General features: G+C 46.2%; 1 protein-coding gene and 1 long non-coding RNA gene across 3 annotated transcripts in view; both read left to right on the forward strand.

Moving 5' to 3' along the window:
- Positions 1-12,335, forward strand: part of LOC134731232 (uncharacterized) — a 44,607-nt gene extending 32,272 nt beyond the window's left edge. The window contains exon 2 of the long non-coding RNA XR_010113423.1: positions 11,571-12,335. This is a non-coding gene — a long non-coding RNA (uncharacterized LOC134731232). The remainder of the gene's footprint in view (positions 1-11,570) is intronic.
- Positions 1-25,992, forward strand: part of PTPRJ (protein tyrosine phosphatase receptor type J) — a 190,467-nt gene that overhangs the window by 77,632 nt on the left and 86,843 nt on the right. The gene's annotated exons all lie outside the window — the stretch shown is intronic.

A 25,992-nucleotide genomic window follows, 5' to 3' on the forward strand; every position in this document is an offset into this window, starting at 1 on the left:
TGATATGAAGCTGAGATTAGGTGGATGTACCAGGCCAGTCACGGGCAGCCTTGGGTACCCAGAGGCCTTCTCACGTGGGTCGAGGCAGGTGGTGGAGGTGGTGGCAGCGGTAGCCCCCATAATACTTCTGGGTGGAAGAACAGACCACCTGAGTGAAAGAAATCACTCCTGAGCCCTGGGGGAGAACTGTGTGGAGGGGCAGATGGGAGCCTGGAGTTTTGAGGGAAAAAAAACTTTCCTTTTGGAAGCCAGACGTAGGGAAGAAGCATATTGATCACAATGACTATTAAAGAAAGCTCCCCAACACCCCAGCAAAACACCCACAAAACAAGAAACTACTTCTGCCAATGGTTCTAGCCAGTTTTCTTCACCACAGTTCATGACTGCTTCATCCTTTTAGGTGATCACACCCAAAACTTTTGGGTCTTCCTGCCTTTTTTTTTTTCTTTTGAGACCAAGTCTTGCTCTGTCACCCAGGCTGGAGTGCAATGGCGTGATCTCGGCTCGCTGCAGCCTCCGCCTCCCGGGTTCAAGTGATTCTCCTGCCTCAGCCTCCCGAGTAGCTGGGATTACAGGCATGTGCCACCATGCCTGGCTAATTTTTGTATTTTTAGTAGAGATAGGCTTTCACCATGTTGACCAGGCTGGTCTTCAACTACTGGCCTCAAGTGATCCACCTGCCTCTGACTCCCAAAGTGCTAGGATTACAGGCATGAGCTACCACACCCAGCCTTTTTTAAAAACAAAACCAAAACCAAAAGAGACAGGGTCTCTGGTGTGCAGTGGTGTGATCATAGCTCACTGCACCTTGACCTCTTGGGCTCAAGCAATCCTCCTGCCTCCACCTCCTGAATAGCTGGGACTACAGATGTGTACCATCACACTCATCTAATTAAAACAATTTTTTTTTTTTGGTAGAGATGGGATCTCGCTATGTTGCCCAGGTTGGTCTTGAGAACTCCTGGCCTCAAGCGATCCTCCTGCCTTGGCCTGCTAAAGTGCTAGGATTACGGGTGTGAGCCACTTTACCCAGCCTTGGGTCTTCCTTGACTCCTGACTCTCAAACCTCATATTCAGTCCATCTGCCAGTCTGTGGGTTCAATCTTCAAAGCAAACCCAGAACCTTACTACTTCTCACCTCTCCCCAGCCACCGCTCTGGTCCAAGCCACCATCGTCTCTCACCTGGATTAGTGCGGGGCTCTCTTCCTGGTCTCCCCACTTCTGCCCTTGTCCCTCTTCAGTCTATTTCTATGAGGCCACCAGAATTATCTTTTTTAAAAACTGAAGTCAGATCATGTTGCTCCTCTGCTCAAAGCCCCGCAGTGATTCCCTGGCACGCCGAGGGGAAAAGGCAAGATCCTCCCAAAGGCCTGTACGATCTGCCCCCGGCAGCTCCCTGGCCTCTTCATTTTGTGCCCCCTCTGCCCCCTCTGCAGAGCCACACTGGCCCTGGTAGTTTCTAGAACACGTCACGTTCATGCCTGCCTCTGGGCTTTGCATGGGCCTTCTTCCCAGGCACAACGTGGGGCTCTCCCCACTTCTTCCACCCTACAGAGAGGCCGGCCCTGATCAGCCGTTTTATAATAGCTCCTCCCGATCAGTACTCCTGATCGCTCCCTACTCTGCTGTGCCTTTTTTTTTTTTTTTTTTTTTTTTGAGGCAGAGTCTCACTCTGTCCATTGCCCAGGCTGTAGAGCAATGGTGTGATCTCAGCTCACTGCAACCTCCGCCTCCCGGGTTCAAGCAATTCTCCTGCCTCAGCCTCCCGAGTAGCTAGAACACAGGTGCCCGCCACCACATCCGGGTAATTTTTTGTATTTTTAGTAGAGGTGGGGTTTCATCATGTTGGCCAGGCTGGTCTGGAACTCCTGACCTCAGGTGATCCACCTGCCTTGGCCTCTCAAAGTGCTGGGATTACAGGCGTGAGCCACCGCGCCTGGCTGCTCTGCTTTTTACCCATAGCTCTGGCTCTAATATATGACACTGCCCCTCCCTGAATTAGAATGGAGGCTACAGGGGGATGCTGGTCTGTTAGTTGACTGATGCATCTTCAGCACTTAAGACAGTGTCTGGCACAGAGTAGGAACAGAATATGGTCCTGTAACAAATACTGAAGGTTGTGCTCTGTGCACCTGGGATAGAGCAGGAGCAAGACACATCATTCCTGCCCTCACAGGGTTATGGTCTCCTAGGTGACAAGGTAGTGCACACTTCCATAGCTCTTACTCTGGGACAAGTACTGTGCCAAATGCTTCCTCCCAGCCGCCTGATGAGGTAGCTACTGTTAGTTATCAAGTCTGATTTACAGGTGAGGCAAAGAAAGGATAAGTAATTGACCCAAGGTCACACCTAGCATGTGGTGAAGCTGAGCCATGGGTCTTGGCTTCAAGAATCTGTGCTCTTACCCACCATACCTGCTGCCGCCGGATTCAAACCCGAATTGCATTAAGGAATCATCATACCCTGTTTGATTGAAGCTATAAGGGAACTTTGAGCATGGTGAATGGGGCGCTCTATGGAAAAGGGGTTCTGGGAAGCCTCTGTGGAAGGGAGGTTTTGTTAAGTGAACTCCCCTGGTAAACGGAGTGATTGGCCCCCAATTAGCTTGCTGTTCAGATTAACTGTAATACATCACACTTTCGAAAGTGAAGATATGCCTATTTTTTCCCCTCTAGGTCTATAAAGTAGATTTTTGCCATTAGTAAAATTTAAAGTGATTGGGGGCTATGGTTACTGAGAATTCAAGAGGTAGATTAACGAAATAACATTTGAATGCAATTTTATTTTTTGAAAAATGTTTTCGAGATGTCCTGTTTTTAGCCAGGAAGCAAACTCCAGGAAAACTCTCTTTTCCATTAAAGTGTGGATGGTGTACTGTAAACGAAGACTTAGCTCTCTTGAGCTGCCACGTTTCTATAACTTATAGAAACAGAAGCTGTTTTTTTTTTTTCTAAAGATCCAAACTCATGTTGCCACACAAACAACAAAATAAACCAGTGTGTTCCAAAAACAAGCATTTGCTCTACCCACACGCACAGTTGGAAAGATGCAGGTTTGATTGAAGAAGTCGGAAGCCAGTGAGGTAATGGCAGATTCTTTTAGGGGCTCCTGTTAATTTTAGTAAGCTTGGAAGAAGCTTCTAGGTTGTTTAGTGTTTCTATTAGAACCATCACCTCAATGAATTTGTTATTGTAGAGATTGATTAGGGGATCTGCTTCCTTTGAGCAGCCAGGATCCCCCAGCTCCAGCTTCTAGCCTGCTTTTCTTCCTCATCTCTACTCTTTCAGAATAATGCATGGCTTTCAAGTCCTGTGTGATAGGTGGCTTCTTAGCGGGCCTCTGAAGGGGCTGAGATTTGTTCCTGGGGCTGAGACTTTGTTCCTCTGAGGGGGCAGAGGCTGCTACCTGCTCAGGCTGCCCCCAAATTGCTCTTGTGTGCAGTGTGCTGCTTGGGGACCAGTCCTGGCTCTGCCACCATGGCGGACGCTACTGGCTTCCTCTTAATCTCAATTTCTTCTTCTCCTTTCTTTCTTTTTTTTGGAGACGGAGTTTTGCTCTTGTTGCCCAGGCTGGAGTGCAATGGCGCTATCAATCGTTCAAGCGATTCTTCTGCCTCAGCCTCCCAAGTAGCTGGGATTACAGGCATGTACCACCACACCTGGCTAATTTTGTATTTTTAGTAGAGACAGGATTTCACTATGTTGGCCAGTCTGATCTCGAACTCCTGACCTCAGGTGATCCGCCTACCTTGGCCTCCCAAAATGCTGGGATTACAGGCATGAGCCACTGTGCCTGGCCCTCTTCTCCTTTCTAACACAAGCCTGCTTCTCAGTTTCACGCACACATAGGAGTGGCCACCTGACCCTGTGTTGGCAAATGATTGCAGGCTGTTGTCACCGGTGGGGCTCCTGGAAAAGCCCTCTATGGGGGATTGACTCTGGCATGACTGGGGTGTGGATGCCGTGCTCAGAGGTGCTGCAGTAATGGTTCTGCTGCTGCTGATAGTAACACAGGCAGTGCTGTGTCATGCACAGTAATCCTGTAAGGGAGATACTATCATGATCTCTGTTCGGTGGATGAGGAAACAGTCTGAGGAAAGGCACCTGACCCGTTCAGGCCACACACTAAGTACAGAGCTGGGATCCTGGCACCAGCATTTGCTCTCACCACCTCTCTGTTATGTACCTCTCACACAGGTGCGAGTCCCACCCCAGAGGGGCCTTGAGAGGCTGCAAGTGTCCTGGGTGGGCTGCCTGCTTCAGGAGGACTTATTATTGGGGAAAAATACCCCCCTTACTTATTAGTAAGGGCCGAATGCTTTATGTTCACACAACAACTCCATGTTGTGTGACTTTGGACATGTTCCTTAACTTTCTTTATTTTGGTCTTCTCATCTCTGTAAAATTGGGATCATAATGGCACCGACTTATAGTTTTTTTTTTTTTTTTTTTTTATTTCTTTTGAGACAGGATCTCACCCTGTTGCCCAGACTGGAGTGCAGTGGTGTGATCTTGGCTCAGCCCTTGGGCTCAAACGATCCCCCCACCTCAGCCTCCTGAGTAGCTAGGACTACAGACATACACCACCATGCCTGGCTAATTTTTTTTTTTTTTTGGTGGGTTTTGCTATGTTTCCCAGGCTGGTTTCTAACTCCTGGACTCAAGTGATCTGCCTGCCTCGGCCTCACAAAGTGCTGGGACTACAGGCATGAACTACCATGCCCGGCCAAACTTCTAGGTTTCTTAAAAAAGTGCCTGGCAGGCCAGGCACGGTGGCTCATGCCTGTAATCCCAGCACTTTGGGAGGCCGAGGCGGGCGGATCATGAGGTCAGGAGATCGAGACCATCCTGGCTAACACGGTGAAACCCCGTCTCTACTAAAAGCGGGCGCCTGTAGTACCAGCTACTTGGGAGGCTGAGGCAGGAGAATGGCGTGAACCCAGGAGGCGGAGCTTGCAGTGAGCCGAGATCATGCCACTGCACTCCAGCCTGGGCGACAGAGCGAGACTCCATCTCAAAAAAAAAAAAAAAAAAAACAGTGCTTGTTGTTCTTTTGTTGTTATTGTTAAAGGATCATTATCTCATTATCAACAACATTGGCAGGTAATTGAGCAACTGTTTGTCTCCTTGTCAATGTGGAGATAGAAAATTGCCTACCAGGTTGGACAAGGTGCTGGAGCAGCGTCAAGGAAGAGAGATCGAACAAGAAGACTGCTTTGCCCTTGGACAGCTTTGTTTCTGAAGCACTTTCTCATATATTCTCCCATTGAATCATCCCTTCCCTGCCAACTTTTCCAACAGGTGCATACTTAGGTAGAGCTATTCTTTATCAGCCGGGGGCTAAGATTTGTTCCTGGGCAGGTTATCTTTGTCTCTGCCTGGATAGAGGCATGGGCAGTGGAGTTGTCATTCATTCCAGGCTACTAGCTATGCAGAAGCAGGAGCAAGGTAAGAGCAGATTTGTATGAATGAGGGTGTCAGGGAATGTCTTAGATGTCCATTTAGTTGTTAAAAAAGAGAACTGATGCCTATATTTCAAAACCCAACTTTGATCTGGATGCAGTGGCTCATGCCTGTAATCCCAGCACTTTGGGAGACCGAGGTGGGTGGATCACCTGAGGTCGGGAGTTTGAGACCAGCCTGGCCAATGTGGTGAAACCTTGTCTCTATTAAAAATATAAAAATTAGCTGGGCGTGGTGGCACACGTCTGTAATCCCAGCTACTTGGGAGGCTGAGGCAGGAGAATCGCTTGAATTTGGGAGGCGGAAGTTGCAGTGAGCTGAGATTGCGCCAATGCACTCCAGGCTGGGCAACAGAGCAAGACTCCATCTCAAAAACAACAACAACAAGAACAACCAGAACAAAAGAAAAAACCCCTAACTTTGGAGAGGTTATCTCCTGAAAAGGAGGGTTTTGGTCTCTTTCTCGCACTGCTCTAAAATAGTGACTGGCACATAGTAGGTAGTCAGTAAATATTTGTTGAATGAATGAATGAATGAAAGGTAATTGGCCTTCCCTGCTCAGTTCTCATTAAAAGTTCTGGTTTTCACATATATGGGCAGTGTCCCAACAGGCTGCTGGGGGGTGGCCGTTTGTGATGGCCTCACCAGTCTTTCCCAGAGAGGGAAGTGCACATTTTAAAGCTACTTTTGCTCTGACTGATACACTTGGCTGCCTAACAAAAAGCCAGAGAAGAACTAAGATTTTTAGCATCATTCAAAATGCTTGCCATTCCTTTTGCTTTGTGAAATCATGAGCTAGTTATTTTGAGTTCACATAAAGGTCAGAACTTGATCTGGGGAAGGAGGTTCCCCTTGGTTTATGTGAGGGGAACTTTTTCGCCCTTCTGTTTATTTTATCCAAAGGCTTCTGTTTTTCTCCCAAGCTAAAATCTGGCATTTGTTGTAGAAAGTTCTCAGCTTATGTGTGTGTGTGTGTTTTTTTTTTTAAAAAGAGCTCATATTTTGGCTTTAGTTTTGATTCTCAGTGATTTCTTTTTTTTCTGCCTGAGAGTTGATTTTCTGCTTCTTCAAAGTCCAGCTCTCAAGTGGGTGCCTAAAGTTGTTTCGTTTTAGAGGTGACTTAATCATTTTTTAGGCCTTTAAGTGCTGCTCCCAGCTTGTGTTTCCTTCTATTTTTAGTTTTTATGTGGGACAGGGCCTCCAAAGTACACGGGCTCTTTTCCCCACCCCTCTACCCTCATTTTAACTGTGCATCAAATGGGTCCTGTTTCTTCTTCATGTATAATTTTGTGAGTCAGGGAAGGTGGTGAAGGCCCTTGAACCCTGGCTTTGTCATGGCCCTTCCTTAAGGACCTGAAGGTCTCTTCTCCTAAGGGCTAGGTTGATTCAGAAAGTGAGAAGGGCTGGACCTTTTGTGGGGAGAGGATACAGCAGGGTCCGAACAGCTGGGCTGACACCGGGCAGCAGCCCAGCAGCAATCGGAGCTGCAGGGTCAGCTCACCATGGGCTGAACTTGGGCATTGCCTGTTTAGGCAGAGTCTGCCCGAGCCTTTCCTGCTCCCTGAGGATCCTCAGCATGTTTTCCTGCTGAGCAAGGAGTGAGGAATGAAGCCCACTACGAAGCCCGAGCTGCAAATTTATTTATTTATTTATTTAGAGACAGAGTCTTACTCTGTCGCCCAGGCTAGAGTGCAGTGGTGAGATCTCAGTTCACTGCAACCACCGCCTCCTGGGTTCAAGCAATTCTCCTGCCTCAGCCTCCTGAGTAGCTGGGATTACAGGCGCCCACCACGGGCCCGAGAACTGAGTCTCGCCCATCTAATTTTTGTATTTTTAGTAGAGACAGGGTTTTGCCATGTTGGTCAGGATGGTCTCGAACTCCTGACCTCAGGTGATTCACCCACCTTGACCTTCCAAAGTGCTAGGATTACAGGCGTGAGCCACTGCGCCCGGCTCTGAGCTGCAAATTTAATAGGGAAACTGAAGGAAGAGGTTCTCCACAGCACCAGTGGGGCTGAGACCTGTTTTCCTCAACTACCTTTTTTTTTTTTTTTTTTTTTTTGAGACAGAGCTTCACTCTTGTTGCCCAGGCTGGAGTGCAATGGTGCGATCTCATCTTACCACAACCTCTTCTTCCCAGGTTCAAACGATTCTCCTGCCTCAGCCTCCCGAGTAGCTGGGACTACAGGCATGCACCACCATGCCTGGCTAATTTTGTATTTTTAGTGGAAAAGCGGTTTCTCCATGTTGGTCAGGCTGGTCTCGAACTCCCAACCTCAGGTGATCTGCCTGCCTCTGCCTCCCAAAGTGATGGGATTACAGACGTGAGTCACCGCGCCTGGCCAACTGCTTTGGTTTCTGAGTCCTCCCTCCTCCTCTAAGCCCGCTCAGTGTGTGTCATTCCTGGGAGGCGGTGGCTCTCCCAGGACCCCATGCCGAAATCTGCATTCTTCTTGTCTTCACTCCCCCACCTGGGGTACCCCTCAGTGTTTCCCCATTACACAGATTCACGTTTACATGTTCTAGAAACATCTGTAAGTCTTTTTCCTGTTTGTAAATTGTATATCCTCTGTTAGATTAAAAAACTTTTAAAAGTAAGTGTCTTTCTCTGTGGTGACCTATTTGTGTGGCATAGTATAGGTTACAAAGCCCTTTTCATGCATTGTTTTACTTATAAGTAATGTTTATAGATGATACCGAGGTAGACCCTATGGGGTGCTTACTATGCCAGGTCTGTTCTAAGAATGTTATACACATTACCTTACTAACCCACCCCAACCATCCATTGTGTTATTGTCACCCCTGTTACAGGGTGGAGAGAAGAAGGCAGAGAGAAGTGGAATGACACTCCTGAGGCTAGGCATTTGCCAAGTGAAGTCTGGGATTTGAACCCAGGCAGCTGAACTTCAGAATCCTGGTGTTTAACCACTATACCATGCTGGCCTTCATGTTATTGAGCAGGATAAGGAATTGTCACTCTTGACTTATTTTTGAAACATGAAAACCCTTCTCTTAAATTCAAAAGTAATACATAGCTGGGCACGGTGGTGTGCACCTGTAGTCCCAGCTACTTAGGAGGCTGGGGCAAGAGGATAGTTTGAGTCCAGAAATTTGAGACTGCAGTGAGCTCTATAGTCATGCCACTGCACTCTAGCCTGGGTGGCAGAGTGAGACCCTGTCAAAACAAAGCAATAACAAAAAAAACCAAAGTAATGCGTATTGCAGCAAGTACTTAAATAATGTAGATGCATAAAAGCAAAAAGTGAGAATCCCCACTCCTCCTCCAGTGCTCTGAGATAGACTGAAGAGTTAACAAGGGATGTCCTCGAAGACTTTCCACTTGGAAAGCTTGTGTATTTTATACATTAAGTATCATAAATATGTAGTTACCCTAATGGGTCCCCACCATTGCTCTGCAGGCAGTGGGCTGAGGTTCAGGAGTTAAGTCAGCTCCAGGGCACAGGGTGGTGCAACAGAAGAGCCTGAGTCGAATCCAGATCTCCCCTCTCCACTGTGACTGTTTCCTGGGAAACTAGTCAGGGGCTGGTTTTATAGGAATTATCCAGTCGTATTATTATTATTATTATTGAGACTGAGTCTCGCTGTGTCGCCCAGGCTGGAGTGCGGTGGTGCCATCTTGGCTCACTGCAACCTCCGCCTCCCGGGTTCAAGCAATTCTCCTGCCTCAGCCTCCCAAGTAGCTAGGATTACAGGCTTGAGCCACTATGTCCAACTAATTTTTTTATTTGTAGTAGAGATGGTGTTTCACCATGTTGGCCAGGCTCATCTGGAACTCCTGACCTCGGGTGATCCGCCTGCCTCGGCCTCCCAAAGTGCTGGGATTACAGGCGTGAGCCACCGCCCCCAGCCTTCCAGTCGTATTCTTGACAAATGGTTTTCCATGAAGTTGTGGACACCTTCCAGGGTCACAATTAAATGGTTAAATGAGTCACGATTAAATAATGATTGTGGGTACCTCCCAGAGTTTCAATGAAAAAGGGAATTAACTTTGGACAAAGACAGAATAATGCAAATCTTCAGTTTTGGTTTAGAAAATCTGAAACCTGCAGTGGGGAATACAGAAAAGAAGGAAGTAGAAGGAGTCTGTCCCCGACCCCGCCCCTTCCTTTTTTCTCTCCTCTGGAGAGAGAAGGGATTAGGAGGCCTCCTGGAAAGGAGTCCCTTTCCTGTGATCAAACTCGCCCCTTCCCTCCCCCAGAGCAATTACAGAGCCTCCGGCCTGGAACCTTCCTCACCGGCCTGGAGGAGACACCATTCTGCGGACAATGGGGGGAAGGAAAGGAAAGCAATGCCGCTGCCAATGGTGCGGATGACTTCCTCAATGCCAGACTTGCTTGCACTTTCAAAGTCCCTCCTCGGAGGTCCCCTGGTAGGACCTGGAGATAGGATGTGCTTTCACTCTTTACAGACTATTGTCCAGGAAAGAAAGTTTCAGACTTTCTTAGGCAGGGAAGGGCCCTCTGACTGTGAATTTATTTGGAAATTTGAAAGAGAAGAGAGTCTTATCCTAGGAAGTGTTCTTTTTCTTTCCCCCTGGATTTGACAGGCCAGGCAACAGCAATTATCCAAACCACTGCTCTGCACCAAGAGGCAAACCACAGGAAAAAGAAACCCGAACAAGCAAGGAGAATAGAAGTTCCCCAAAGCATGCCTTCTTGTTTTTCTCAGAGGACAGTCTTTTCATTCATGTTTTACAGATTGGTCCAACAAGTGCAGTTCTTCTAGTTTCCTATCTAGATAAGCAGGATATTAGAAGGAATAGGAGAGGCCTGCAAAAAGCGATGATAGGGTGGAAATAGGATAGGAGAAACTGAAAAAAGGGGAGGCATGCGCTCCAACACCTCCATAGCCCTTGGGGACGGGCTTAGTTTCTAATGAGAATACAGAAGGCCCATGTCTCAATAGGCCCGAAAAATATTAATCCAGCCCAATATGAACAGTCTGCTAATTATATGACTGGGCCTGCTTAGGAGATCAGGGCAATATTACATTCAGAGTACTCAGTTTAGGAAGATTACACAGTGTAATACATACAGATTTCCATCATTTCTTTTATTCCTCATTTGGAGAGGCAAGAGGGCTGAGATAGACATGTTAGCGATGGCTAGATTGATTGATTTATTGACTGAATGAATGGCCTGCTTTAGGCAGCGGGAACACTGAATGAACATTTTAAAATCAGCTGGTATAGGTCAGGAACTGCGCAGGTTGCTGGGAATGGGTAGATGAAAAGACATTGCTATGGTTTGGCTGTGTCCCCACCTAAATTTCACCTTGAATTGTAATAATCCCCATGTGTCAAGGGTGGGACCAGGTGGAGATAATTGAATGGGGGGGTGGTTTCTCCCATACTATTCTGGTGGTAGTGAATAAGTCTCACGAGAGCTAATGGTTTTATAAATGGGAGTTCCCCTGCACAAGCCCTCTTGCCTGCCACCATGTAAGATGTGACTTTGCTCCTCCTTCCCCTTCCACCGTGATTGTGAGGCCTCGCCAGCCATGTGGAACTGTGAGTCAATGAAGCCTCTTTCCTTTATAAATTACCCAGTCTCAGGTATGTCTTCATTTGCAGCATGAGAACAGACTAATACAGACATGGACCTTGCCTGTAGGGAGTTTGCACTGTAGTGACAGCAAGAGCTCACGTGATCCACTTTAAGATAGAAGAGCGAGCTCAGGCAGAGGAACACAGAGCCAGGATGATCCATGCACGGAATCTGGCCCTGCCCTTACTTTCTCCAGGAGCATGGGCTGGGTCCCTCTCCTCCCTAATCCTCACTTTGCTCATGTGTGAAATGTAGATCAAGTAAGTTCTACACTCAGAGGTCTCTTGTGAAGATTAAATGAGAAAAGGCATGGAAACTGCCTTTGCACACAGCCTGGTATATCCTGATGTCTGCTGATACTCTTATTTTTATGTTCCTTGACATTCCAAATCTGCCCCAGGGAGAATTCCAGGACAGCTTTGGAGAGGAAGTAATCTTTGAATCCAACCTTGAAATCACCCTAGGAGGTGCAAAGAAGGTGACACCAGTTAAGAATAAGATGTGTACCCATTTTCAAATGTTCTTTTTTTTTTTTTTCAGATGGAGTCTCGCTCTGATGCCTAGGCTGGAGTGCAGTGGGGTGATCTCGGCTAATTGCAACCTCCGCCTCCCGGGATAAAGCGATTCTCCTGCCTCAGCCTCCCGAGTAGCTGGGATTACAGGCGCCTGCCACCATGCCCAGCTAATTTTTGTGTTTTTAGTAGAGATGGGATTTCACCATGTTGGCCAGACTGGTCTTGAACTCCTGACCTCAAGAATCCACCTGCCTTGGCCTCCCAAAGTGCTGAGATTACAGACATGAGGCACTGCACCTGGCCCAAATCTTCTCAGTTCTAAATGGCTGTGATAAAAACTACATTGACAATTTTTTTTTTTTTTTTTTTTTTTTTTGGAGATGGAGTCTCGCTCTGGCGCCCAGGCTGAAGTGCAATGGCGCAATCTTGGCTCACTGCAAGCTCCGCCTCCTGGGTTCACGCCATTCTCCTGCCTCAGCCTCCCGAGTAGATGGGGCTACAGGCGCCTGCCACCACCCCCGGCTAATTTTTTTTGTATTTTTAGTAGAGATGGGGTTTCACCATGTTAGCCAGGATGGTCTTGATCTCCTGACCTCGTGATCCGCCCACCTCAGCCTCCCAAAGTGCTGGGATTACAGGCCTCTGCGCCTGGCCTTGCATTGACAATTAATTTGTTTATGGAAAGCCGGTTATCCAATGATGGTGAACAAATGCAACTTGACTGTATAATACTTATTTTGGTTTTGGACCAAAGTCACCATTAAATATGCCAAGTTCTTGTTCAAGGAAACAGCTAATGTCGTGGACTTGCATCTCATTTGTAGTTGGTTCTCCCTGAAAAGTCAGTGGTGTGGGAGAAATGATACTTAGTCAAAATCATCAGTGAAAATCATTGCTTGGATCATCCCAAAATATAATGAACAAAAGTGATATTTATCTGCCACATTGAGAAACATTCACCATATCTCAATAAGCTCTCCTCAGCCAGTTGGTCCTTTTGTGGTTGAAAAAAGTGCCATATCTTTGGTTGGGCATCCAATAAAATGTGGTATTTAGGGGCTACCTGTATGGAAAATCCATATCCTTAAAGGTTAGCTCACCAGGAGGATGTTGAGAAATGGCACAAGGGGCTGGGCGCGGTAGCTCACGCCTGTAATCCCAGCATTTTGGGGAGGCTGAGGTGGGTGGATCACTTGAGGTCACGAGTTCGAGACCAGCCTGGCCAACATGGTGAAAGCCCATGTCTACTAAAAATATAAAAATTAGCCAGGTGTGGTGGTGGGCGCCTGTAATCCCAGCTACTAGGGAGGCTGGGCAGGAGAACTGCTGGAACCCAGGAGGTGGAGGTTGCAGTGAGCTGAGATTGCACCACTGCATTCCAGCCTGGGTGACAGGCAAGACTCTGTCTCCAAAAAAAAAAAAAAAAAAAAAAGGCACACAGGAATTGGGTTGGGACTCAGTAGATTTAGATCTCCCAGCTTAGTCTCATCTCCATAGTGTGGGTGGAGTAGTACTCACACTATTTAAATTATTTTTATTTCACTACCTGAATCCCCTCAGCAAGTATAGTTTAATTCACCTGAGTAATACGCTTATGCGAGGGGATTTCTCCATGGGCCTTTTGTTTTTGCTCCTGCTGGTGATCTGATTTTAAATGTGAACGTGCCATTGCTAAGAGTTTTTGTTCTATGTATTATTCTGTGTGGAAAATTTCTTAAATGGGATTATTGAAGTATACTTCATTATTTATCTTCTGGCAATTTATCAACACAGCAAATATCATTCATTATCGTTTGGAGGACAGAACTATTTTTATATTCTTTAATTAAAAATGGCTTTGACATTTTCAAATTCAGAGGGAAGTTGATAATTTAGTGCTGTATGATAGGACCTTTAGTTGGTCTGAATGTCACATAATTGTAGAAATTGCTGTTAAAGTATATTATTACTTATTTTCTGAGAGGTAGAGGGACTTGGTTTTCCTGGGATTGCATAATTATTGGTTCACTAGAACTACAGATGAGTGAAAAGAAGGGTTAGATACTCTCTAGTTCACTTTTCTTCCAGTGCAGGGAACATTCTATGGGGTTCCGAACAGATATAATAAGCTCATAATAACAGTGGCCATTGATTGAACTCTTTCTATCAAACAATGTGAAAAACATTAGTAGAGGTGATATCTTAGTCTGCTTTTGCTGCTGTAACAGAATACCTGAGACTGAGTAATTTTTTTTTTTGAGATGGAGTCTCACTCTTCTGCCCAGGCTGGAGTGCAGTGGCGCGATCTTGGCTCACTGCACCCTCCGCCTCCCGGGTTCACACCATTCTCCTGTGTCAGCCTCCCGAGTAGCTGGGACTCCAGGCTCCCGCCACCACGCCCGGCTAATTTTTTGTATTTTTAGTAGAGATGGGGTTTCACCGTGTTAGCCAGGATGGTCTCGACCTCGTGATCCTCCCGCCTCGGCCTCCCAAAGTGCTGGGATTACAGGTGTGAGCCACCACACCCAGCCTTTTTTTTTTTTTTTTTTGAGATGGAGTCTCGCTCTGTTGTGCAGGCTGGAGTGCAGTGGCGCCATCTTGGCTCACTGCAACCTCCACCTCCCGGGTTCAAGCAATTCTCCTGCCTCAGCCTCTCCAGTAGCTGGGACTACAGATGCATCACGCCCAGCTAATTTTTGTATTTTCAGTAGAGACGGGGTTTCACCATGTTGTCCAGGATGGTCTCGATCTCTTGACCTCATGATCTACCTGCCTCAGCCTCCCAAAGTGCTGGGATTACAGGTGTGAGCTACCACGCCTGGCCATTTTTTTTTTTTTTTTTTTTTGAGACAGAGTCTCACTCTGTCACCCAGGCTGGAGTGCAGTGGCATGATCTTGGCTCACTGCAACCTCCGTCTCCCGGGTTCAAGTGGTTCTTCTGCTTCAGCCTTTTGAGTACTTGGGATTACAGGCACCTGCCATCATGCCTGGCTAATTTTTGTATTTTTGTACAGACGGGGTTTCACCATGTTGGCCAGGCTGGTCTTGAGCTCCTGACCTCAGGTGATCCGCTCACCTCATCCTCCCAAACTGCTGGGATTACAGGTGTAAGCCACTGTGCCCAGCCCCAAGACTGAGTAAGGGGTGAGCAGAAATTCACTGGTTCACAGTTCTGGAGGCTGGGAAGTCTCGTATCAAGGTGCCAGCATCTGGCCAGGGCCTTCTTGCTGTGCTATCCCATGGCAGAAGTACGGAAGGGCAAAGAAAGAGGGCTGAACTTGCCCTTTTATAATGGTACCAACCCCACCCATGAGGGTGGTGTCCTAATGGCCTAATCAGCTCTCTGAGATCCCATCTGTTAATACTGTTACAATGGCAATTAAATTTCAACATGAGTTTTGGAGGGGACAGACATTCAAACCATGGCAGGTGGCAAGAAGTATCAAACTACTAGATCCTTGGGATTGTGCTTTGTACTGGGGTGTATTTTTTCCAACAATCCTAAAAATCATTTGAATAGAGACAGCAATATATATCTTACCCATTTGGAAATGCACAGAGATTCAGGAGTGTTCACATAGAAACAGAAGATCATTGGCTTTTGTCCATTCCCAACGCCAGTGATCTGTTTTTCTTGACTCTTTTTGATCTGTGTTTCTGAATGTGTTGATATACTGCGCTACTGGTGTGCAGGATGATTTTAAATGTTGCACAGATGAACATTAATAGTCATTTATTTTAATATGTATTAGGAAAAAGCCCATAAAACAATGAAGCCCATTAAAACCCCATGGTTTCTTGGATAGTATTACATAGGGTGAAGCTAATTTTATTTCAGTAAAAAATATGCAGGTCAATTTAAATAAGAATATTAAATAGATAATAGTATAAATGGCTTGTGGCTACAGTAAAAATGATGATGGTACTTGAATGTCCAAATTAATTTAAGTGATATATGTGTTCATAGATACCTTTTCATTTTAACGTGGTTCTGCTGGTCAGAACAATCTTACGATGGGGGTGGTCTCCAGGCTTCACCTTGTGCCCACTGGCTCTGTTTGGTTCCTCTGGGCTCACACACAGGGAGCTACGTATGTCTCTCTCATTTCCTTTGGTATGTTCTCTGGGTTAAATGTCCCCAGCTATCTGATCTGTTCCCTGCGGGCCTTGGCCATTCCTGTCCTGGCCTTTCTTCACTGGCAGTCTCTATTCTAAAATGTGGGCATCCCACATGAGGTCCAGCTTCTCCTGAGATCCCCGGAGGTGCAGCTGCTGTGATGGTGACCTTGTTTAGCAGATGCTCCCTGCAGTCCAAACTCCCACCCATCGTCCTGCCCTTTGATCCATTTCCCATGAACTGCTTACCTCAGTTTTCTCATCTGTAAGATGGAGAGATAACTGTAAGTGCTTAGCACAGTGTTTACTAGCACAGACTACTGCTATTACTGTCAAGTCACTTTTCCTTTGCTGCCAATAGGTCATTTTCTGTTTATGGCTTCTTCAATATGAACTGATCAACTGTAACTTGAAAATTTCCAGACTTAGGACTTTTGGACTCATAGTGAAAGGATCCTTTCCCAATTCCCTTGATCGGTTTTTCCTTTAAAAAAAAAAAAAAGATATCTGACATCTTTTCACTTTCAAGTTCAGTTTCTCTTCTCCTTTTTTTCTGGGTGATGGTTTATTATTTAAAAAATTTCTATGTATATGTGATTTAAAAGTAAACCCACGTAGCTGAAAATGTCTCATAGGTTTTTCTTGCATTTTCAGTTGACCCATTCACTTTGCAAATCTTTAGAGTATTATATTTAAGACAGCTTGCAGCTGTTTTCTTATATATATTTTACATGACAAAATTATATTTAAAACATATTAAACTTTAAAAAACCATAGTTTATAATTTATAAGCCATGTAGCATATTTCTATTTTTGAGACAGGATCTTACTCTGTCACCCAGGCTGGAGTGCAGTGGCTCGATCATGGCTCACTGCAGCCTTGACCTCCTGGGCTCAAGTAATCCTCCTGCCTCAGCCTCCCAAGTAGTTGGGACTACAGGCACATGCCACCATGCCCAGCTAATTTTTGTATTTTTTGTAGAGATGGGGTTTCACCACGTTGCTCAGGCTGTAATTTTTAAAAACTAAAAAAAGAAAAAAAAGTGTTTACAGGACTTTAAATTGAGAAACTTAAATATCTTTACATATTCTGTGTTCCTAATTTATTTTTGCAGCAGTAATTATTTCAGCTGTCTTTAGTATTGACATGTTGGAACCTTGGATTAATTTGTGCATGGATATATTTAGAGCCTTTTACTTGACAAGAATCATGTATATCACGACTGAATTTGTAATTTCCCAGCATGAGACCCAAATTAATAGACAGTATTTAGATTCTAGGCAACGATGCATTATATAAACCAGCATCATTTAGGGAGTGGCAAAGACTCTCTCCCCACCAGTTCTGTGAACTTGGGCAAGGTGTGTAATCTTTCTGAGCCTTAATCTAATTAGACCCTTTCTCCTGTAACCCAGAGGGGGTGTTAGTAAAGTTGGTGTGAAAAAAGTCAATTATTGTACTGATGCAATTTGGGTGAAACTGTGAAGTTCAGTGTTCACATGATGGTTGTGGAGACACTGAACCTTAATCCTTAGGCCAGGGATTCAGAGTTTTTTTTGACTCTCACGTTGAACGTTGTCTAAAGTGCAGTGTGCCCTAGTTTTTAGGTAATTCTGAGAATTCTAAGGCTGTTGCTGGAATAATTAATGAGAATATGAGATTTCAGCAAATTAGGGCCAGGAGTCAGTGCTCTCAGCATGGAAGAATCTCACCTCCAAAAATTTTATGTGGGTTTTACACATTAAGCAAGCATAGGTGAGGTGCAGTGAAGGGGAAGTGATGGCTGTCAGTCGTTTGGCCAGGTTCCTTTGCATACAGGGGAGCTAGTGGGTGTATACCAGCTGAGACAGCTGAAGGAGGAGAGCATGAAGAATAGTTGGAAACTATTGAACCTCCAAGATTTTTCTTTGTTAACAACTAGCAGTTACATGCTAGCATTATTTATTTATTTAGTTAGTTAGTTAGTTCTTGAGATGGAGTCTCACTCTGTCACCCACGCTGGAGTGCAGTGGCACGATCTCAGCTCACTGCAACCTCTGCCTCCTGGGTTCAGGTGATTTTCCTGCCTCAGCCTCCTGAGTAGCTGGGATTACAGGGGCCCGCTACCACGCCCAGCTAATTTTTGTATTTTGAGCATGTTAGGCAGGCTGGTCTTGAACTCCTGACCTTGTGATCCCCCTGCCTCGGCCTCCCAAAGTGCTGGGATTACAGGTGTGAGCCACTGTGCCTGGCCTTATTTATTTATTTTTGAGACAGGGTCTCACTCTATCACCCAGGCTGGAGTGCAGTGGTGCAGTCATAGCTCACTGCAGCTTGGAACTCTTGGGCTGAAGTGATTCTTCTTCCTTAGCCTCCCCAGTATCTAGGACTATAGTGCCACCATGCCTGGCTAATTTAAATTTTTTTTTGTGTGTGTGTGTCGTGGAGATGGGTTCTCACTGTGTTGCTCAGGCTGGTCTTGAACTCTTGGGCTCAAGCGATCTTCCCATCTTGGCCTCCCAGAGTGCTGCGATTACAGGCGTGGGCCACCACACCTGTCCTGTGCTAGGCTCTTAACGTCCTTCCCAGATGTTATGTCCCTTCCCTTGGTGGCTGCTGCTTTCTGCCACATTTTACCTTGCCGTTCCGCACCTTCTATCATGTCTCCTTTTCCAGCCTCATTCCCTGAGATGTAGCCGGAGTTCCAGTTCAGCCAACCTGCCCGTTGTTTTCTCTCCTGGAACTGGGTGTTTGAGTCTCCTGCATGGAGTGTTCTTCCTTCCCAGCTAAAGTCCTGGTCATCCCATTTCCATCTGAAAGGCCCCCTTGTTCATGAAGCCTCTCATGGTCCTTCCCCCTACCCCAACCAGGTATACTTTCTCTCCTCTTGGAATTACCCTATAGGAAGAACATGGTGGCTTGACCTGGGTTCCATTCTCACCCATCTGTTTACCTGGGGAGTGATCTTGAGTGGGTCAATTTATGTTCTCAGTGCCTTACAAAATGGGGCAGAGGATACCTAACCCCCAGGAGCTGGTGCGGCTGGGGTACCTTACACAGGGCCTGACTGTAGTAGCTTCTCTCCAAGCATTGGTGTCTTACCTCTTCTGTTTCTCTAATGGTGTTTTGCACATTCATTGTTGTATTAGAGTTTGTTTTTTCGTCTTACCTTGTTTTAATAAATTATAATCTTATGGGAGATGACACTGTCTTTTCTTTGTTTCATATATAAAAAGTGTTTTGCTGATATACGTAGAATCAAGTCGGTCTGGAGTTACTCTGGATAAGGGATGAAATCAGGGAGCTCTTGTGTTCAAAGGGGCCTTCTTCCCTTTTTTGGTTCTTTCTCCTCATTTTTTAGCTTCCATTTTTACTTCCTTTAGTATTGAGAAAGTACCAGGCTCACTTCAAAGAGTTGACTTCAAAGCTCCCACCAGCTCAGAAATACTTGCCACTGAAGCCTGTAGGAATTGGCATCAATGGAAGACCCTGTGGCGGTTGCATTTAAGATTTTTTTGGGGACTTCTATTTTTATAATTCTTTTAAATGGTAAAGGGGGAGGGTTACAAAATATCTGCGCCTTTAAGATATCAAACATAAGCCAGTGAAGTTCCAAAAAAAAAAAAAAAAGATGTCTTAGAGAAATGAAAAGGATTTTACAATTGGTGGAAAAGAACAACTCTTTTTTCTTTTTCTTTTTCTTTTTTTGTTTTTGAGATGGAGTTTCGCTTTTGTTGTACAGGCTGGAGTGCAATGGCGCCATCTCAGCTCACCGCAACCTCCACCTCCCCAGTTCAAGTGATTCTCCTGCCTCAGCCTCCCGAGTAGCTGGGATTACAGGCACGGGCCACTATGCCCGGCTAATTTTGTATTTTAGTAGAGACGGGGTTTCTCCATGTTGGTCAGGCTGGTCTTGAACTCCCGACCTCAGGTGATCCACCTGGCTTGGCCTCCCAAAGTGGTAGGATTATAGGCATGAACCACTGTGCCTGGCCAAGTCTTTTTTCTTTAAAAAAAAAAAAAAAAAAAAAGGTTACTTTTACTGTTTTGTCCTAGTTACAAGATCTTAGGACAGAAATAAAGCCTTAACTTGTATGTAACATTTTCCAAGATGGCTAAGTGGGGTTGCAGGTTACATAGCAGAAAACAGAGGCTTGGGCCTGTTGAGACCTCACACCCAGTTCTTCTTGGAGCTGTGGGTGTGGGCTGAAAGAGAAGACAGGGAGATTAAAGACCAGTGATTTCCCTCCATGGACCCTTTGATGCTCTTGTTTGTTGATTTTTTGAGGCTTGGAGTGACCGACTCTTCCAGGAATGAGAAATGGAATCCCTCCCAGTTTTGATGGTAGTCCCAAAATATATTTCCTGAAGGCCTACTCTGTGTCTCAGCACCATGCCAGGACTCCCCCCGACAGCCTTACGGAGCGTGCTACAGTCTTCCTGATCCAATATCCTGCCACCTGCCCACTCATTCACCCTCGGCCCTACCCCATGCCTTTGCACGAATCTTTCCAGCCTGAGCAGCCTGAGATGGGTCTTTTTCCCTGCTCCGAAATCCTGACCTCATAATGGCTCATGAATCCCTATTCAACCTTCAAGACCTGGTTCAAGGGTTAAATCCTTTAAGAAGACTTCTTCTGATTTTTCCCCAGCTGGTTGCTTTGTTCTCCAGCGATTTGTAACCTTGTGAACAAATATTCTACTCATTTTATTCTACTGAAATGATCTGTTTACACTTATCTCCCTGCAAATTGTATCCTGCCCTTCAATGGCTAAGTGAATGGCATAAACAGATGCTATAGGAATTGAGACTAAGTTGGAGCTGGGTGATCAGGGAAGGTTTTAAGGAAGAGATCTGGGACAAATAGCTAAAGATGGATTCAGTGTTTTTTTTTTTTTTCTTTTTCTTTTTTTTTTTTTGAGGTGGAGTCTTGCTCTGTTGCCCAGGCTGGAGTGCAATGGTGCGATCTTGGCTCACTGCAACCTCTGCCGCCCAGATTCAAGCAATTTTCCTGCCTCAGCCTCCCAAGTAGCTGGGATGACAGGAGCCCACCACCACGCTTGGCTAATTTTGTGTTTTTAGTAGAGACAGGTTTTCACCATGTTGGCCAGGCTGGTCTTGAACTCCTGACCTCAGGTGATCCACCCACCATGGCCTCCCAAAGGGCTGAGATTACAGGCATGAGCCACCGTGCCCGGCCTGATGGATTCAGTTTATGTGCAAAATTTAAGAGGATGGGTTTCGGCAGTTCAGGTTGTTAGGAGACAAGGGTGGAAAGGTGTCCTTGAGCCCTACAGAGATGGGCTTCAAGTGCCAGCCAAGGTGTTTGACCATTTTTAGAAGAGGAATGAGATGATTAAAGTGGAACTTTTAGGAAGAGTAGGAGTGAGCGGGATGGATTTAAAAGGCGGAGTGAGAGGCATCAGGAAGGCTGGGTAGGAGAGCATTGCTATAGTCTAGGAAGGAGGTGGCAGGGGTGTAGACCAGGGATCACAAAGCAATGGCTTGCCATCTGTTTCTGTATACCCAGAGAGCTAAGAATGGTTTGTACCTTATTAAATGGTTGAAAAAAATCAAAAGAATATATGCTGTGATATGTGGAAATTCTGTGAAATTCAAATGTCAGTGTCTGTAAATAGTTTTTTTTTTTTTTTTTTTTTTTGTGGAACACAGCCATACTTTTCATTTATGCATTGTTTGTGGTTGCTTTCACACAATCATGCCAGCCCTGAGTAGTTGCTGCAGAGACCATATGGCCTGCAAAGACTAAAATATGTACTTATGTACTATCTGGCTCTTTCCAGAAAAAATTAGCAGACCCCAGGTGTAGACCAACCAGGGTGAATGAGTGTATGACTGGAAATGCAAAGACGGGCAGGATCAAGGGACAGTTTAGAGCAGGGGTGTCCAATCTTTTGGTTTCCCTGGGCCACACTGGAAGAAGAATTGTCTTGGGCCCCACATAAAATACACCAACACTAACAATAGCTGATGAGCTAAAAAAAAAAAAAAATCACAAAAAAATCTCAAAATGTTTTAAGAAAGTTTATGAATTTGTGTTGGTCTGCATTCAAAGCCATGGTGGGCTGCATGCGGGCCATGGGTTGGCCAAGCTTGGTTTAGAGGAGGACGCAGTACGGGAGAGTTTTCCCTTCTCTTCTGATGTAACTCCATGTCTTGGTGGCGGTGTTCTAGATGTAGGCATCTTTAGGCAGGGGAGTGTGCGTGGAAGGGTGAAAGGGTTGTGCCTTCATGACGCTCGTGTGTGTGTGTGTGTGTGTTTGTGTGTGTGAGTGATGCTGAGCTAGTCTTAGAGTAAACGCAGACACTGGATGGTAGCGAGTTTAGTGCAGTTTTTATGGAGGGACAGCTTGCTGCCTGCTGATGAAGCCGGACAAGACTGGGTAGTGAAGTCAAAGGCCCACACCTAACTCTGAGGCTCTTGGGGGCAACTGTGTTGTGCAGAGAAGGTAGGAGGGCAGAGGAAGAGGAGGAGCGGCCCCTGGGAGAATGCCTTCTACCCAGCTGCAGCTTCTCAAGGGTGTGTTTGCATCTGACCTAAGGTGTTGGAGCTCTTTGTTTCTGGCTGTGTTCAGGCTTTCCCCCGCTTGCCTTTAGGGGAAGCTGATGACTGCTTTAGAGTAAAGAGAGGGCCAGGAGGTCAACTTCCCTACAGTCCCGTGCCTGCTTCTGGGTTGGGGCTGGGGAGAGTGCTGCCCACTGAACTCTCTAAATGTTAAAAGATACAAAGAGGAAGCACAGAGTGAAAAGGGAGACCCCAGAGGACAGCAGAACATCCCGAAGCATATCCCCCATCAGAGAAGAGGCATGATTTTCACCTGGCTTGCAGGTGCAGGATGGGCATCTCAGATGCTGTGAGTCTGAGGGCAGATGCCCATCAGTCCAGGACAGTTCCTGGGGACAAAAGCCTCTTCCCACCTTTAGAGAAATTGAGTCTTATTGCTAGAAAATATTTTAGAGAGGTTCTGGTCTAAGCCTCTCATTTTGCAGATGAGAAGCCACCCAAGGCCCAAGATGGATGGATTTATCAAAGCCGGTTGGTGCTGGAACTTGGATTTAATTTCAGGTCTTTTATTATTACTATGGAACAAATCTTAACTTTTTCAAGTGCATACCATGTGCCCGGCTATGTGCTGGATGTAGATGCTTTATCTGCAGGTTTAATCTTCACTACAACTATGGGAAGTAGCTATTGTCTCTCTTTTGCAAGTGTGAAGAGTGAGGCTTAGAAAGGCCAACTTGCCTGTGATCGGGTAACTCAAGAGGGAAATTGGATCAGAGTCCATCTGAGACTGACTCCAGAGCCAATGTTCTTAGCCAATAGGGGCACATAAAACTGTTCTGAGTGGCTTCCTAGCTCCTGTTTCCAGTGTCCAATCCATTCTCGGTTTCTGTTCATTCATCAGATGTGCACTGAGTACCTGCAAGAAGTCAGAAGGGTGTTGGGTTGGTGAGGACAGATTGTATACCATCTTGGCTTTGGCCGAGCCAAACAAAAGCCAAAGATCGGCAAAGATAGGGAATGATTGTTCTTGGCCTCAGCTCCACGCTTCCCTCCTCTGTAAAACTGCCCCTGACACCCCGGCAGGATTGAATTCCTCCACCTTTAAGCTCCCAGAGTAACTCAGCTGTGTCTTTAGCACTTCACACTGTGTCATGCCTCCCCTTGGGCCCTAAGGCCAAGAGCATGTGCCATTTATTTTTGTATTCCTACTTCTATAGCCCAGTGCCTATTAGCCCAGTGCATATTGGGGGCACTCAGGAATTGTTGAGCGAATAAAAGAATGAATGAATACAGACCCAGATTGTCAACGATTCTCAAACCTTATTTTACAAAAGAATCACTTGAAAAGCTGGTTAAAGATCAAACTCCTGAGCCCTACTCCTGGTGATTGACTCCTAGGTTTGGGGTGGGACCCCAGAATCTGAATTTCCCGGAAGCGCCCAGGTGTTTCTGATGCGGGTGGTCTGCAAACCACACTTGCAGCAACCCTGGCACAGGTGCCCAGCCTTCTGGAATAAAGACAGGAACTAAGCATTAAAAATAGCACGCCATTCATTTGCTTGTGCCGAGCCGCCAAGTGCCCCCTCCTGCCGGCGACAGGTCCGGATGTGGGCCAGTTCTCAGCCCAGGGAAAATGAACAGTGTCTTCTCCGTGGTGCCCAGAACAGTCTGAGTCAGTGGAATGTGCTGGCCAGTCAGGCAGAAGGGAACTTCCACTTCTTTTTTAAAACCTTGGTGGGAACTGTGCTGGCAAGGCAAACAGGGAGGAGAGGAAGCTCCATGTGGGGCTTGGGCTTGGCGGACGACTTGGGGCTGGCCGGACTTTGGGTGGCCGCCGAGGACCATTGCTAAATATGCCCCTTTCGTCCTGAAATAGTCACTTCCCCGGCTGGCTTTTGTGTTGGTCGGTCGCCACAAATGCGTGGCTGTTGTTCAAGGAGGCCTCCTGGGATATAAAAAGAGAGAATGGGGCCAGGCTGCAGCCAGGGCTGTGCAGGAAGACAGGAGAGCTGCCTTTTCTCCTGTGCCACCACGGACTCATTGTAAGAGTGGCTTCTGGGCCCTGGGCTTACTTTTCCATCTGTAAAATGGGTGGGGGGAAGGGGCAGCATCATAAAGCTTCTTTCTTCTCCTGAAAGGGATGTTTTAAGGCCCATGTCAAGATTGAACACAGGGCTCTGTTGTTGGGCTGATGCTACTGATGAAGTCTCAGGAAGCTCGAATTTTGTAGTTAACTCTTTCAGGGTAGATGTGGTGAATAGTCTCTTGGTATTGTGTTGATGGTGGCCCACTAGAACAGAAGGTCCCAGAGGGCAGGGGCTTGGTCTTTCTTCTTCCTCTCTGTATCCCCACTGTTTAGAACTGGGCTGGGTGCAGAGTAGTCTCCATAAATGTTTATGGGGCCAATATCTCCAAATATTGGCACCTACTAAGCGTCAGTCCCATCTCTCTTTTGTCTTCTTCACAGGTTTAACTTGCTGTTTGAGAAGAGGCGATATGAGGAGCAGGGCATTTTTGGAGGAAGAAACTTTACCTCTGTTTTCAACGTTTCATCCAGTTTCTCTTCTTTTTATTTATTTTTTGAGACATGGACTTACTTTGTTGTCCAGGCTGGAGGCTGAAGTGCAGTGGCACAATTATAGCTCACTGCAGCCTCAAAACACCTGGCCTCAAGTGATCCTCCTGCTTTAGCCTCCTGAGTAGCTGGGACCACAGGCTTATACCACCATACCTGGCAAATTTTTTTTTGGAGAGGCAGAGTCTTGCTCTGTTGTCCAGGCTGGAGTGCAGTGGTGTAGTCATGGCTCGCTGCAGCCTCTATCTCCTGGGCTTAAGCCATTCTCCTGCCTCACCCTTTGAGCCTCCTTAATTTTTTTTTTTTTTTTGTAGAGACAGGGTCTCATTATGTTGTCCAGCCTGATAGGCTATTTTTTTTTTTTTTTTAAATGGCGATGTAGTAATCTTGCTTTGTTGCCCAGGCTGTTCTGGAACTCCTGGCTTCAGGTGTGTGCCACTGTGCCTGGCCCAGTTGCTCTTTACATGGCGGAATATCAGAGGTTAAAGACTTGGTAAAAATTCATGCGGTGCAATAAACCATGTATTACATAATAGGGGTGACACTTGTTAACTTCTCCCAGGCTCAGTTTCCTCATGTGTAAAATAGGTGAATAGTATCTACCCTCCAGGAGTTGTACAAGGCTCATGTATACATAGTGTATGTGAATGTGCTGTATGGGTGCAAGGGGTTGCAGAAGTGATAATGTGTGTAAACAGATGGTGTGGTTGGCTCATTGGAGGGGTGGAGGCCCTAAGTGAGATGACCTCTGAGGTTTACTCTTCCTAGAGTAGTTGGAAAGCAATTCAGCCTCAGTGGTAAGCTCTCAGCTCTTCTAGGGCAGGTCCCTCTTCCACCACCCTGTGTCTGCAAGCATTTTGGTATTAAGTTGTTTTTCTAAGGCTGGGTGCGGTGGCTCACGCCTGTAATCCCAGCACTTTTGGAGGCCGAGGTGGGTGGATCACCTGAGATCAGGAGTTCGAGACCAGCCTGACCAACATGGTGAAACCATATCTCTACTAAAAATAAAAAATTAGCTGAGCGTGGTGGTGTGCGCCTGTAATCCCAGCCAGCTACTTGGCAGGCTGAGGCTGGAGAATCGCTTGAACCCGGGAGGCGAAGGTTGCAGTGAGCTGACATCATGTCATTGCACTCCAGCCTGGGCAACAGGAGTGAAACTCTGTCTCAAATAAAAAATATTATTTTTCTAAAAAGCTCTTATTTTATTGTGAAACACTTAAATTAGCAAATCTCAGGCTTGCTGAATAAGGCTTCCCAGGCAAACCACATC

The sequence above is a fragment of the Pan paniscus genome, chromosome 9 (genome assembly GCF_029289425.2).
Source record: "Pan paniscus chromosome 9, NHGRI_mPanPan1-v2.0_pri, whole genome shotgun sequence".
Taxonomy (NCBI): Eukaryota; Metazoa; Chordata; class Mammalia; order Primates; family Hominidae; genus Pan; species Pan paniscus.